Here is a 14,100-nt window from a genome sequence, read left to right as displayed (position 1 = left end):
GAACTCTCTTGCTTTTTCCATGATCCAGCAGATGTTGGCAATTTGATCCCTGGTTCCTCTGCCTTTTCTAAAACCAGCTTGAACATCAGGAAGTCCACGGTTCATGTGCTGCGGAAGCCCGGCTTGGAGAATTTTGAGCATTACTTTACTAGCATGTGAGATGAGTGCAATTGTGTGGTAGTTTGAGCATTCTTTGGCATTGCCTTTTCTTGGGATTGGAATGAAAACTGACCTTTTCCAGTCCTGTGGCCACTGCTGAGTTTTCCAAATTTGCTGGCATATTGAGTGCAGCACTTTCACAGCATCATCTTTCAGGATTTGAAATAGCTCAACTGGAATTCTATCACCTCCACCAACTTTGTTTGTAGTGATGCTTTCTAAGGCCCACTTGACTTCTCACATTCTAGGATGTCTGGCTCTAGATCAGTGATCACACCATCGTGATTATCTGGGTCGTGAAGATCTTTTTTGTACAGAATACACAGAAATGTGTATTCTTGCCACCTCTTCTTAATATCTTCTGCTTCTGTTAGGTCCCTACCATTTCTGTCCTTTATTGAGCCCATCTTCGCATGAAATGTTCCCTTGGTATCGCTAATTTTCTTGAAGAGATCTCTAGTCTTTCCCATTCTGTTGTTTTCCTCCATTTCTTTGCACTGATTGCTGAGGAAGGCTTTTTTATGTCTTCTTGCTATTCTTTGGATCTCTGCATTCAGATGCTTATATCTTTCCTTTTCTCCTTTGCTTTTCGCTTCTCTTCTTTTCACAGCTATTTGTAAGGCCTCCCCAGACAGCCATTTTGCTTTTTTGCATTTCTTTTCCATGGGGATGGTCTTGATCCCTGTCTCCTGTACAATGTCAGGAACCTCATTCCATAGTTCATCAGGCACTCTATCTATCAGATCTAGGCCCTTAAATCTATTTCTCACTTCCACTGTATAATCATAAGGGATTTGATTTAGGTCATACCTGAATGGTCTAGTGGTTTTCCCTACTTTCTTCAATTTAAGTCTGAATTTGGTAATAAGGAGCTCATGATCTGAGCCACAGTCAGCTCCTGGCCTTGTTTTTATTGACTGTATAGAGCTTCTCCATCTTTGGCTGCAAAGAATATAATCAATCTGATTTTGGTGTTGACCATCTGGTGATGTCCATGTGTAGAGTCTTCTCTTGTGTTGTTGGAAGAGGGTGTTTGCTATGACCAGTACATTTTTTTGGCAAAACTCTATTAATCTTTGCCCTGCTTCATTCTGTATTCCAAGGCCAAATTTGCCTGTTACTCCAAGTGTTTCTTGACTCCCTACTTTTGCATTCCAGTCCCCTATAATGAAAAGGACATCTTTTTTGGGTGTTAGTTCTAAAAGGTCTTGTAGGTCTTCATAGAACCATTCAACTTCAGCTTCTTCAGCATTACTGGTTGGGGCATAGACTTGGATTACTGTGATACTGAATGGTTTGCCTTGGAAACAAACAGAGATCATTCTGTCATTTTTGAGACTGCATCCAAATACTGCATTATGGACTCTTTTGTTGACCATGATGGCTACTCCATTTCTTTTGAGGGATTCCTGTCTGCAGTAGTAGATGTAATGGTCATCTGATTTAAATTCACCCATTCCAGTCCATTTCAGTTCGCTGATTCCTAGAATGTCGACGTTCACTCTTGCCATCTCTTGTTTGACCACTTCCAATTTGCCTTGATTCATGGACCTGACATTCCAGGTTCCTATGCAGTATTGCTCTTTACAGCATCGGACCTTGCTTCTATCACCAGTCACATCCACAGCTGGGTATTCTTTTTGCTTTGGCTCCATCCCTTCATTCTTTCTGGAGTTATTTCTCCACTGATCTCCAGTAGCATATTGGGCCCCTACTGACCTGGGGAGTTCCTCTTCAGTATCCTATCATTTTGCCTTTTCATACTGTTCATGGGGTTCTCAAGGCAAGAATACTGAAGTGGTTTGCCATTCCCTTCTCCAGTGGACCACATTCTGTCAGATCTCTCCATCATGACCCGCCCGTCTTGGGTGGCCCCACGGGCATGGCTTAGTTTCACTGAGTTAGACAAGGCTGTGGTCCTAGTGTGATTAGATTGACTAGTCTCCTGTGAGTATGGTTTCAGTGTGTCTGCCCTCTGATGTCCTCTTGCAACGCCTACCATCTTACTTGGGTTTCTCTTACCTTGGACGAGGGGTATCTCCTCACTGCCGCCCTTCTTGACACTCAACGTGGGATAGCTCCTCTAGGCCCTCCTGCGCCTGTGCAGCCACTGCTCCTTGGACATGGGGTTGGTCCTCCCGGCCGCTGCCCCTGACCTCAGACTTTGGTAGCTCTTCTCGGCCGTTCCTGTGCCATCGCAGCCTGGGACTCTCGGCCACTGCCCCTGACCTTGGATGTGGGGTACCTCCTCTTGGCCGAGCTTAAGTGCGCCGGTCACAGCCGCCCGCACTTCTGTTAGGTGCATACCATTTCTGTCCTTTATCGAGCCCATCTTTGCATGAAATGTTCCCTTGGTATCTCTCATTTTCTTGAAGAATCTCTAGTCTTTCCCATTCTATTATTTTCCTCTATTTCTTTGCATTGATCACTGAGGAAGGCTTTCTTTCTTACCTTTCCTTGCTATTCTTTGGAATTTTGCATTCAAATGGGTATATCTTTCCTTTTTTCCTTTGCCTTTCGCTTCTCTTCTTTTCACAGCTATTTGTAAGACCTCCCTAACCCTAACCCTAACCTATTTGTAAGACAACCATTTTGCCTTCCTGGATATATATTGCCTTCCTCAGTGAACAGTACAAAAAATAAAGGAAAACAACAGAATGGAAAAGACTAGAGATCTATTCAAAAAAATTGATGATATCAAGGGAACATTTCATGAAAGGATGGGCACAATAAAGGACAGAAACGATAAAGCCCCAACAGAAGCAGAAGACAGTAAAAAGAGGTGGCAAGAATACACAGAAGAACTATACAAAAAAAGGCCTTAATGACCCAGATAACCATAATGGTGTTGTCACTCACCTAGAGCCTGATATCCTGGAGTGTGAAGTCAAGTGGGCCTTAGGAAGCATCACAGCAAACAAAGCTAGTGGAGGTGATGGAATTCCAGCTGAATTATTTAAAATCCTAGAAGGTGCTGCTGCTAAAGTGCTGCACTCAATATGTCAGCAAATTTGGAAAACTCAGCAATGGCTACAGGACTGGAAAAGGTCAGTTTTTATTCCAACCCCAAAGAAGTGAACTCACTCAGTCATGTCTGACTCTTTGCAACCCCATGGGCTGTAGCCTACCAGGCTCCTCCATCCATGGGATTTTCCAGGCAAGAGTACTGGAGTGGGTTGCCATTTCCTTCTCCAGGGGATCTTCCCAACCCAGGGATCGAACCCAGGTCTCCTGCATTGTAGGCAAACGCTTTACCATCTGAGCCACTGGGGAAGTCAATCCCAAAGAAGGGCAATGCCAAAGAATGCTCACACTGCTGCACAGCTGTGCTCATTTCCCATGCTGTAAGGTGATGCTCAAAACCTTTCAAGCCAGGCTTCAGCACTACATGAACTGAGAACTTCCAGACGTACAAGCTGGGTTCAGAAAAGGCAAAGGAACTAGAGATCAAATTGGCAACATCCACTGGCTCACAGAGAAATCAAGGATATTCCAGAAAAACTTCTATTTCCACTTCATTGACTAAGCTAAAGACTTTGACTGTATCAATCAAAACAAACTGTGGAAAATTCTTAAAAAGATGGGAATACTAGACCACCTTATCTTTCTCCTGAGAAACCTGTATGTGGGTCAAGAAACAATAGTTAGAACCTTATATGGAATGACTAGTTCAAAATTGGGAAAGGAGTATGACAAGGCTATATATTATCACCCTGTTTATTTTACTTATATACAGAGTACATCATGCAAAATATGGGCTGGATGAATCACAATCTGGAATCAAGACTGCCAGAAGTATCAACAGACTCGGATATGAAGATGATACCACTCTAGTGGCAGAAACTGAAGAGGAACTAAAGAACCTCTTGATGAGGGTGAAAGAGGAGAGTGAAAAAGCTGGCTTAAAACTCAGCATTCAAAAAACTAAGATCATGGCATCCAGTCCTATCACTTCATGGCATATAGCCAGGAAAAAGTAGCAGCAGTGACAGATTTTATTTTCTTGGGCTCCAAAGTCACTGGGGACATTGACTGCAGCCGTGAAATTAAAAGATGCTTGCTCCTTGGAAGGAAACCTATGACAAACTGAGACAGCATATTAAAAGGTGAAGATGTCACTTTGCCAACAAAGGCCCATCTAGTCAGAGCTATGGTTTTTTCCAGCAGTCATGAATGGATGTAAGAGTTGGACCATAAAGAAGGCTGACTTCCAAAGAATTTATGCTTTTGAACTGTGGTGCTGGAGAAGACTCTTGAGAGTTCCTTGGACGGCAAGTACTCAAACCAGTCAATACTAAAGGAAATTAACCCTGAATCTTCATTGGAAGGACTGATGCTGAAGCCGAAGCTCCAATACTTCGGCCATCTGGTGGGAAGAGCCGACTCACTGGAAAACACCCTGATGGTGGGAAAGATGAGGCAAAAGGAGAAGAGGGCCACCAAGGATCAGATATTTAGATAGCATCACCGATTCAAAGGACTAGAATCTGAGCAAACTCTAGGAGATAGTGAAGGGCAGGGAAGCCTGGTGTGCTGCAGTCCAAGGGGCCGCAAAAAGTTGGATATGTTGGATGTGACTTAGCGAGTGAATAAAAACAAATGAAAACTAGAGGTGGACTACTGCTTCTTTTGAACCCACTCCAGTGTTCTTGCCTGGAGAATCCCAGGGACAGGGGAGCCTGGTGGGCTGCCGTCTATGGGGTCGCAGAGTCGGACACGACTGAAGCGCCTTAGCAGCAGCAGTGCTTCTTTTGAGGGAACTTCTGGCTGAGCTACTTCAAAATAAGTACTTCAGAGTTTATCAGGAAAAGTATGACAATCTTTGCCTCACTGTTTGCTACTCTGTCTATTCTAAGGATTTTCCAGACATCTTTATCATATATGGCTACTTTTCCAGATAAACAGACACTGCACAACAAAAAAACAGTTAACTTTATCCCTCTGGCTTTATTAAGGCCAAATTTAATCAGGTTCAATCTACTTCTGTTCTCAAGCTTCTCTAATTTGCTCATCTGTAATGTAAGCACATTCATGTTTTTCACTATGAGAAAAAATAGGATATTAAAATTGTTTTTCTCTGTTCTTGAAAAGTCATCGAAGGTAATTCATCTCACATAATTTTAATGATAGATTTTTAAATAAAAATAGAATCTGTTATTTAATAGAAACTTGAATAATTAGCCACTTAGATGTGTATATTTACATTTTAAAGAAAGAATGTTCAAGCACATCTGAGCACTGAGAAGATTTCCATATTGCTCTAAGCAATGAAAAGACAGCTACCAAGTTGAGACAAAGTATTTTCATGCCAGGATCCTCAGGCATTGATGGGAGAATTTAAGTATTTTCATTAACTGCTTAATAATTTGTTGCAAAAAAAAGATTATTCAGTGTTGAAAATAGAATTCCTTACAAATTAAGAGAAAATGTTTGTTCTTTAAAAACACATAATAAAAATGATAAATGTTTTGTTTTCCTTCTCTCCATTACAGAAAATTTAAAAACACTTTAAAAAGTAGAGAGAATAAAATGATGTACCTATAACCCAGATGCAAACGTTTTAAATGTTTCCAATCTTGTTTCATCCATTCCCTTGCCCCCTTTTCTAAAATCGATTAAATGTCAAACATCCTGTCATTTTGCCTGTAGACACTTCCGCTTGCATCTTTAATTGATAAAGATTTTTCCTCCACAACCACCACACACACTTTTGTCATCTGACTAAGTTAATAAGACTTCCTTTATACCATCAAACACAAGTTCATGTTCAAATGTCCCTAATCATCCACTCATCATCGACTCAACAGACATGAGTTTGAGCAAACTCTGGGAGACAGTGAAGGACAGGGAAGCCTAGCATGCTGCAGTCCAAAAGTTTGCAGAGTCGGATATGACCGAGCGACTGAACAACAACAAAAATTACCCAAGAAGGTGTTTCATAGGTGATCTGAATCAAGATTCAAACAACCCACCTTGCAGTAGGCTGTGAAGTGTCCTTTACTCTCTCTTCTCCCCTTCCTTTCATTCCCTGTGCCCTGGACTTCTTGGAGAAAACAGGTCACAGACCCTGCGGAGTGTCCCATGATCTGGATTTGCTTACCTGTGTCCTTGCTGTGTCATTCAGCTTGTTCCTCTCTCTCCACATTTCCTGCAAGTTGCAATTAGGACTAGAGGCTGAGTTGCTTTCAGGTTCATTTTTAGAGAACATTGAGTAGGTGATGCTATGGACGTCTTAACATATCGAATCTTGATGTTTGTGGTACCTGGTTGTTCCACTTATAATAAGGCCAAGAATGACCAGTAACTCAGGTGGTATTCAATGGAAGCTAAGTTGTTTTTCTTCTGAACATTTATGAGACAGAAATATTCTTGGTTTTGCCATCAATCTTGATAAAGACATATGTGAGGTTAGGCAGCCTTGTTGGGGATGTCCATGGGGCAGGGGAGGTCACTACATCCCCTGGCATAGAATATTCATCTCTGGATCCCAGCTGACCCAGGGCACAGATGGGTCAGCTGTGCTCAGCTGTCTCCTGGGTTCCCTGTGCTCAGCATGGACTGGTCATGGAGAAGACACCTAAGTGCCTGTGAACAACTCAGCGAATGGAAGCAAGGGGCCTCACAGGCATCCTGGGGAGGAAGAATGAGGTGTGAGCTGGACTGGCAATGCTAGGGATGAAGAAGAGGATGAAGCCAAGGCTCTTCTCTTCAGGGCACAGTCAGCCTTGGGGCTAGAATGGGTGTTGGGGAGAAGAGGAAGGGGAAACAGGTTCCAGGTTTCTGGTTTGGGTGACTGGGCAGAAGGAGTGCCTGGAGAAGGGGGTCAGGTTTGTTGGGTAGCAACTGCAGGATCTACTGGGGACCTGCTGAATTTCAGGTACTTCAGGAGCCTTGCTGTAGACCCACCCATCATAGAAGAGGGCACCTCGTGGGGCAATTGGTGGCCCCTAAGTTTCAGCCTGTGCCGTGAGAAAGATGGGACATCATCAAGAGACTCATGGGCAGAGAAGAGGTGAGGATGTTAGAACAGGGGGTCCATGGAGAGGTGAAAAGGGAGAGTCGCAGAGACCAGAGGACAGCTGAGAGGTGGTGCCATCACAGGGATGGGGGCGTGGGGGGTGCTGACGGAGCAACATGGGCGGAGAAGCAGACAGAAGCATGCCCTGAAGGGGCCAGTTGGAAGTGAGAAGAGGACACAGGCCAGAACCACTAATGAGGTAGAAGAAACAGGCCTTGGAGACAAACGTGAGACTGGGGGCTGAGGGCACGGAGGTCTGGGGGAAGCAGCGACCTGACTCTCGCCCTCTGGAGCAGTGAGAGGTGGGGCGGTGGACAAGGGAGGCCAGGGCCAGCGGGACGGGGGGACCACGAGAGAGTGGGAGGGCGGAGCTCAGACACGCGCCACTCCCAGCGCTCGCCCTCCGCACCGCCAACATCCGCAGTCACATGGGGGCTGCCATATTGGCACACTAGACCCCACCCCTGGTCTCAGCCAATTGGCTCAGGGATGAGCACGTGACCCAAAGCAGTCCAATCAGGGCCCTTCCGTGCAGATTCCGCACTGTCCTTGCAGGTGCCATAAGGCCTTTCCAGCCACTTGCTGCGTGGGAAGTGGAGATGTTTGGCCAGCGTCACTCTCCCTGCCTTCTGGCTCTTTGTTGGGTCTGGCAGGTGGGAAAGCCCAGCAGGAGACTGGAGGAGAGGTCCCACCAGTCAGGGTACTTGTTCCCTGCTGGCTGCACCCCGGGTGGTTTCCTGTCCCTGGTCACAGCCCCCCGGGGCAGCAGCTCCTTGGATCAGCACTCACACCTCTGGCCAGGGGAGCTGTTGCCCTCCACACTACCCTCGGACCTTGGCTCTCACCTGTACTTCACTTACCCTCTGTGTGTCCACCCAGACGGTCTATGTAATAAGCCCCCCTGAAGTACCCTAACGGACTGTGCCGTCTGATTTCTGTCGGGACCCTGGTCTCCCATGGAGATGGTGAACCAGAGCAGAGGAGAAGACTCGGAACTTGCCTGGGTGGCAGAGCTAAGGCACTGAGGCAAGCCCAGTGGCTCATGGGCTGGGAGTGAGGCCAATGAAGGAGACCCAGAGTGAGGAGCCGGGGGACAGGCTTCTCCCTTCTCTGGTCCCCGCCCTTGTACTCAGAGCTGTCCCCCAAATCCCTGCATAAATTTGCTTTTTGGCTTAAATCACCACAGTTTGTTCTCTTCTGTGCAACTGAAAGTCCCAGCTGACACGTCACCACAGAACAGAAAGTCTAGAAACAGGTCAGGCGGCTTTGGCATGCGTGCCCCCCTTTCAGCTGTTAACTTTTCCACACATCCAGCATTGTAAGATGTTGACTACGGGTACCAGAGAGAAAGGCGCTCATTACAGAACGAAGCAGGGATGACTCAGGCCGCTGGAGAAGGACGTCCTGTGGCAGGACACAGGCGTGCCCGGAGTTCACGCAGAGAAGACGCTGGCCAACTCAAAACAGGAGGAGAGCTGAACTCTGCTGGTGTGACTGTGAACCAGGATGAGTTTTTGCAGAATTTCTAGGGCTCCCTTGCCTCTTGCCTCCTGTCTTCAGCACCTTCCATCCATTTGACGATCTACGTGCCTCCTGGGCCCCTGGGCCCTGCTGACATCAGTCCTGGGTCCTCCTCATTTTGAAGGCTGTGCTGGAACCCAGAGGAAAGGCTGAGAATGTAATAACTACTTCTTGGAGGTCAGTTTAGATCTGAAATGTCCATGTCATGATGGGTCACAGTCAACTTGGCCAGTGAACAATTTCATACAAAATCTGATGTCCCAGCCAAGCTGTTTTTCAGGTACACAAAAAGCACTTGGGAATGTGAATAATAACTGAAGTTGGGTTTCATGTGAAGATGGTGAGAAATGTGTTTTCAACACTGATATTTGTGATCACTCCAACGGGCTCCTGGACTCTCCACCAAGAGCCCAGTTAGAGCAGTTTCTCCGTGTGAGGGCTGACTGAGGAGCATCTTTCCTCAGTCATGTGCTGAGTGGGATCAGGAACACCCCAGAAGATATGAAGCATGCTTATTTTATGAGCCACAGTCAAACATGCAGGTGCTGCTGCTTTCTTTAGACATTAAAGGAAAACATAACAAAACCTGTCCACTCTGTTGTGTTGTAGCTTAGAAGTTCCAACCCAGGGCTTCCTGAGTTAGCAGAGACAGCGGTGCCACAATGCCCCCAGCTGTGGCTGGATGCTGTCCACACAGCTGCAGAAGCTGCTGTGATGCTGGGGACAAGGTACCCAGAGTTTCTCCTCCCCTTCTTTGCTCTGCTTTATTGAAATGCAAGGTGTGCAGCGGTGCTAAACCCTGGATGGTGTTGCAAGTGAACACATGTCCACCTGTTCTTCTTTGGAAGATGTGATCCTGTCTTCTGCTCCCCATTCTGTTTTTGTTCCCGGTCTTACAGCCCTTCTGTAATTCTCGACTAATTCCCACATCTCCTTTTTACTACAGGCTCACGAAATTACTTATTCCCATCCTCAGTGTCTAATCTTCCGTCTTCCACAGAACTGCCAGCTCTGTCCACTCTTCTCATGCATGAGAAGGAGCAGCAGCTTGGTCCTAGCTTGTGTTTCTAAGGTAACAACAGGTGTTTTGTTTATGAATCAATTCTTGGAACGCTGGCTGTTGACTGACCCCAAATAGAGGTTGCTCGTTCTGCTTTGTGTCCTGAGATGGCTTCAGCCTTGATCTTTGGGGACAGTGACATCAGGCCTCCTCTACCACTTCAGCGGGCATCTGCCAACACTATCCACAGGCTTTCTCGGGACTTCACTCAGGGCTGGTGGGCACATCCGAAAGGCTGGCCACCTGGAGCAGCTGTGATTCCAGACTTCTTGGCCTTCCTGTATGCCTTGGCAGAGCTTGCGTTGGCTGGGATATGGGGGTGGAGGCCACCCCTGGACCCTGACCTTGACTTTGAGAGTGTCACCATCAAATTCCCCAAGGCCAGGACCCTGACTCCTGCTGCAGCTCCACTCTGCTCATGTTTGAATGGTTTAGATCCAAGGAAGATGAGCCCTTGCCCTCTGGTCAACATGGTGGGAACTCTGGTGGGAGACTTGGCCCCAGCCCAAGTCTATGTCCCTCGTGACTCTTGTTTGCATGCAGGGTGATGGTCTGAACTAAGCTCCAGGCAGGCCTCCACCTGCAGGCACTCATATAAACAGGTCCCCAAGGTGCTATTAAGACCTCACTCAGGAGAGTAGGCACCCAAATACTGCTATCTGGTAGAAAGGAGGCAGCTGGGATGGGCCTTGAAGGGACAGAGCCAGGGCTCCCCTGGGGAGAGCCACATACCTTGAGTGCTTGAGGGATGGAATTTCAGCCCTGTGGTTGGCCTTTTCTTATGACAGTTTCAGGGCAGGAAGGCAAGGCCTGTATGAGGCTGGGCCAGACATGAGTGGGTCCCATGGACACCCGTGGGATGGGGCTCCAGGCTCACCTTTATAAGTGGGGTTCCTGAAGCCAAGACCAGCCAGACCTCAGAGCAGGACAGGGCCAGCACGTGTTCTGCCCTTCAATCTGGATGGTCCAAGTCTCAGAGCCACGTTCCAGCCACTGCTTAGCACCTGAAGGGCTTCACTGTTGCTCTGGGCTAACCTCACGTCCTGGCAGTTACTTTCCATGCTTCTCTGTTGCACTGCAGGAGTCCTGCTAAGCTTTTCCCATTTTTTCAGGTGTGAGTTGTTTTCCTATCTGAGTCTTGTTGTGTTCATCTGGCTGTGTTGTGTGTGTGTGTTTTACTTATGTAAAACAAGTAAGTGTACAGTCCAGTGGTTTTCAGTATATTCACAGGTATATACAACCATCCATAGTAAATTGTAGAACATTTCATGACTCCCGAAAGAAATCCCAAACCCTTTAGCTATCATCCGCATCATCCTCCCATCCCCCCACCAAGCATAATCTACTTTCTGCCTGTGCTTATTTGCCTTTTCTGGACATTTCTTTGGGGACTGGCTTCTTTCACTTCGAATGATGCTTTAGAATCTGTTAGTCTGTCTTTCCCTTTTGTGCTTAAATGGTATTCCACTGTGCGGATGGACCACATTGTGTCCATCCATCATGAGCTGATGCACTTTTGGCTTCTTCCCACCCTCTGAGAACTGTGAATAACGCCGATACAAGCGTTCATGTGCAAGTTTTCATGGGGACGTGTGTTTTCATTTCTCCCGATTGTTTCCCTGTGAGTGGAACTGCTGTGTTGTATGGGACTTCCCAGGTGATTCAGCGGTCAAGAATCTGCCTGCCAATGCAGGAGACACAGGACTCTCAGGTTTGATCCCTGGGTGGGGAAGATCCCCGGAGGAGGAAATGGCAGCCCACTGCAGTATGCTTGCCTGGAGAATCCCATGGACAGAGGAGCCTGGCGGGCTACAGTCCACACAGTCCCTCAGAGTTGGACCCCACTGAGCGCAGAGCACAAGGCGTGCACGATGGTGCTTCTGTGTTTACCTTCGGAGATGCCGGACCGTTTTCTGAAGTGACTGCACCATTTACCTTCCCACCCCCCGGCCGCAGTGCACAGACAGCCTGATTTCTCCTCATGCTCAGCCACACTGGCGTTCCTTTATAATTCTTTGTATTTTTGTGAGATTGGGCGCCATGGCCCCTCGTTTTCTTTTCTGATTCTAGAAGTTTTCCTCTCCCGTTTTTCTCTTGGCCAGTCTGGCTATTAGCTTGTTGCTTCTGTTTGCTGTTTTCAGGAACCAGTTTTGGCTGCATTGATTTTTCTCCATTGCTTCTCTAGTCCCTGTTTCGTTCATTTCCAGACTAGCAATGTTTCCTTCCCTCTGCTTTTTCAAGAGCCAATGTGTCTTTCTTTCTTCAGTGTCTTAAGGAAGAAGGTTAGAAAGGTGGGGACATTCCCTTCTCGGCGTAGTCACCGATGACAACGCACTTGCTCCTGAGCTCTGCCTCAGCCGCGCCCCGCGTCTTGCTGTGTCATGTCAGGTTATCATTTATCCCGAAGAATTTCAAGATGTCCTTTTGCTTTCTTCTTCAGCTTATTTAATTCCCACATATTTGCACCTCTCCCAGATTTCTTTCTGCTGTTGACGTCCATTCCATCGTGGTCCCTGAACGCAGTCGTGTTTCTGTCCAGCTGCGTTCACGGAGGTTGACTGGTGGCCGAGCATGCGCTCCCTCTTAGTGTCTGTGCGCCTTCCGGAGGCGGGCGTGCCCTGCAGCTGCTGGGCGTGGCCTCCTCACACATCTGTCACCGCGTTATTTAAATCTTCCCTCTGTTTCCCCATGGTTGACAGCGGGGGCACTGAGACCTCCAGCTACTGTTGGACTGTGGAGGTGCCTCTTTTCTCCTCGTTTCTGCTCATTTTTGCTTCCTGAGCAGCACTGTCTATTGTCAGGTACTCTTCCCGATGGGTTGACCCTTTCCCTGTTTTAAAGTGTCACTGTTTATCCCTAGTAGTATTTTTGTTTCCAATTCAATTTTGTTATTAAAGCGGACACTCCAGCCTCCTTGTGACTGCTGCCACGTGCTGTAATTTTCCATCATGTAGTTCCATGGATTTACAATCTGCCTGCATCTTTGATCTAAAGTGTGTCTCACAAAGACAGCTTGTGCCTCGCACTTGTGAGGCAGTTCAGTTCAGTTCAGTCGCTCAGTCGTGTCCGACTCTTTGCGACCCCATGAATTGCAGCACACCAGGCCTCCCTGTCCATCATCAACTTCCGGAGTTCACCCAGACTCACATCCATCGACTCAGTGATGCCATCCAGCCATCTCATCCTCTGTCGTCCTCTTCTCCTCCTGCCCCCAATCCCTCCCAGCATCAGAGTCTTTTCCAATGAGTCAACTCTTCGCATGAGGTGGCCAAAGTACTGGAGTTTCAGCTTTAGCATCATTCTTCCCAAAGAAATCCCAGGGCTATCTCCTTCAGAATGGACTGGTTGTATCTCCTTGCAGTCCAAGGGACTCTCAAGAGTCTTCTCCAAAACCACACTTCAAAAGCATCAATTCTTCGGCGCTCAGCCTTCTTCACAGTCCAACTCTCACATCCATACATGACCACTGGGAAAAACCATAGCCTTGACTAGATGGACCTTTGTTGGCAAAGTAATGTCTCTGCTTTTCAATATGCTATCTAGGTTGGTCATAACTTTCCTTCCAAGGAGTAACCGTCTTTTAATTTCGTGGCTGCAGTCACCATCTGCAGTGATTTTGGAGCCCAGAAAAATAAAGTCTGACACTGTTTCCACTGTTTCCCCATCTATTTCCCATGAAGTGATGGAACCAGATGCCATGATCTTTGTTTTCTGAATGTTGAGCTTTAAGCCAACTTTTTCACTCTCCACTTTCACTTTCATCAAGAGGCTTTTGAGTTCCTCTTCACTTTCTGCCATAAGGGTGGTGTCATCTGCATATCTGAGGTTATTTATATTTCTCCCAGCAGTCTTGATTCCAGCTTGTGCTTCTTCCAGTCCAGCGTTTCTCATGATGTACTCTGCATATAAGTTAAGTAAACAGGGTGACAATATACAGCCTTGACGTACTCCTTTTCCTATTTGGAACCAGTCTGTTGTTCCATGTCCAGTTCTAACTGTTGCTTCTTGACCTGCATACAGATTTCTCAAGAGGCAGGTCAGGTGGTCTGGTATTCCCATCTCTTTCAGAATTTTCCAGTTTATTGTGATCCACACAGTCAAAGGCTTTGGCATTGTCAATAAAGCAGAAATAGATGTTTTTCTGGAACTCTCTTGCTTTTTCCATGATCCAGCAGATGTTGGCAATTTGATCTCTGGTTCCTCTGCCTTTTCTAAAACCAGCTTGAACATCAGGAAGTTCACAGTTCACATATTGCTGAAGCCTGGCTTGGAGAATTTTGAGCATTACTTTACTAGCATGTGAGATGAGTCCAATTGTGCGGTAGCTTGAGCATTCCTTGGC

This window comes from Bos javanicus, chromosome 3 (genome assembly GCF_032452875.1).
Source record: "Bos javanicus breed banteng chromosome 3, ARS-OSU_banteng_1.0, whole genome shotgun sequence".
NCBI lineage: Eukaryota > Metazoa > Chordata > Mammalia > Artiodactyla > Bovidae > Bos > Bos javanicus.
This window is presented reverse-complemented; position numbering follows the sequence as displayed.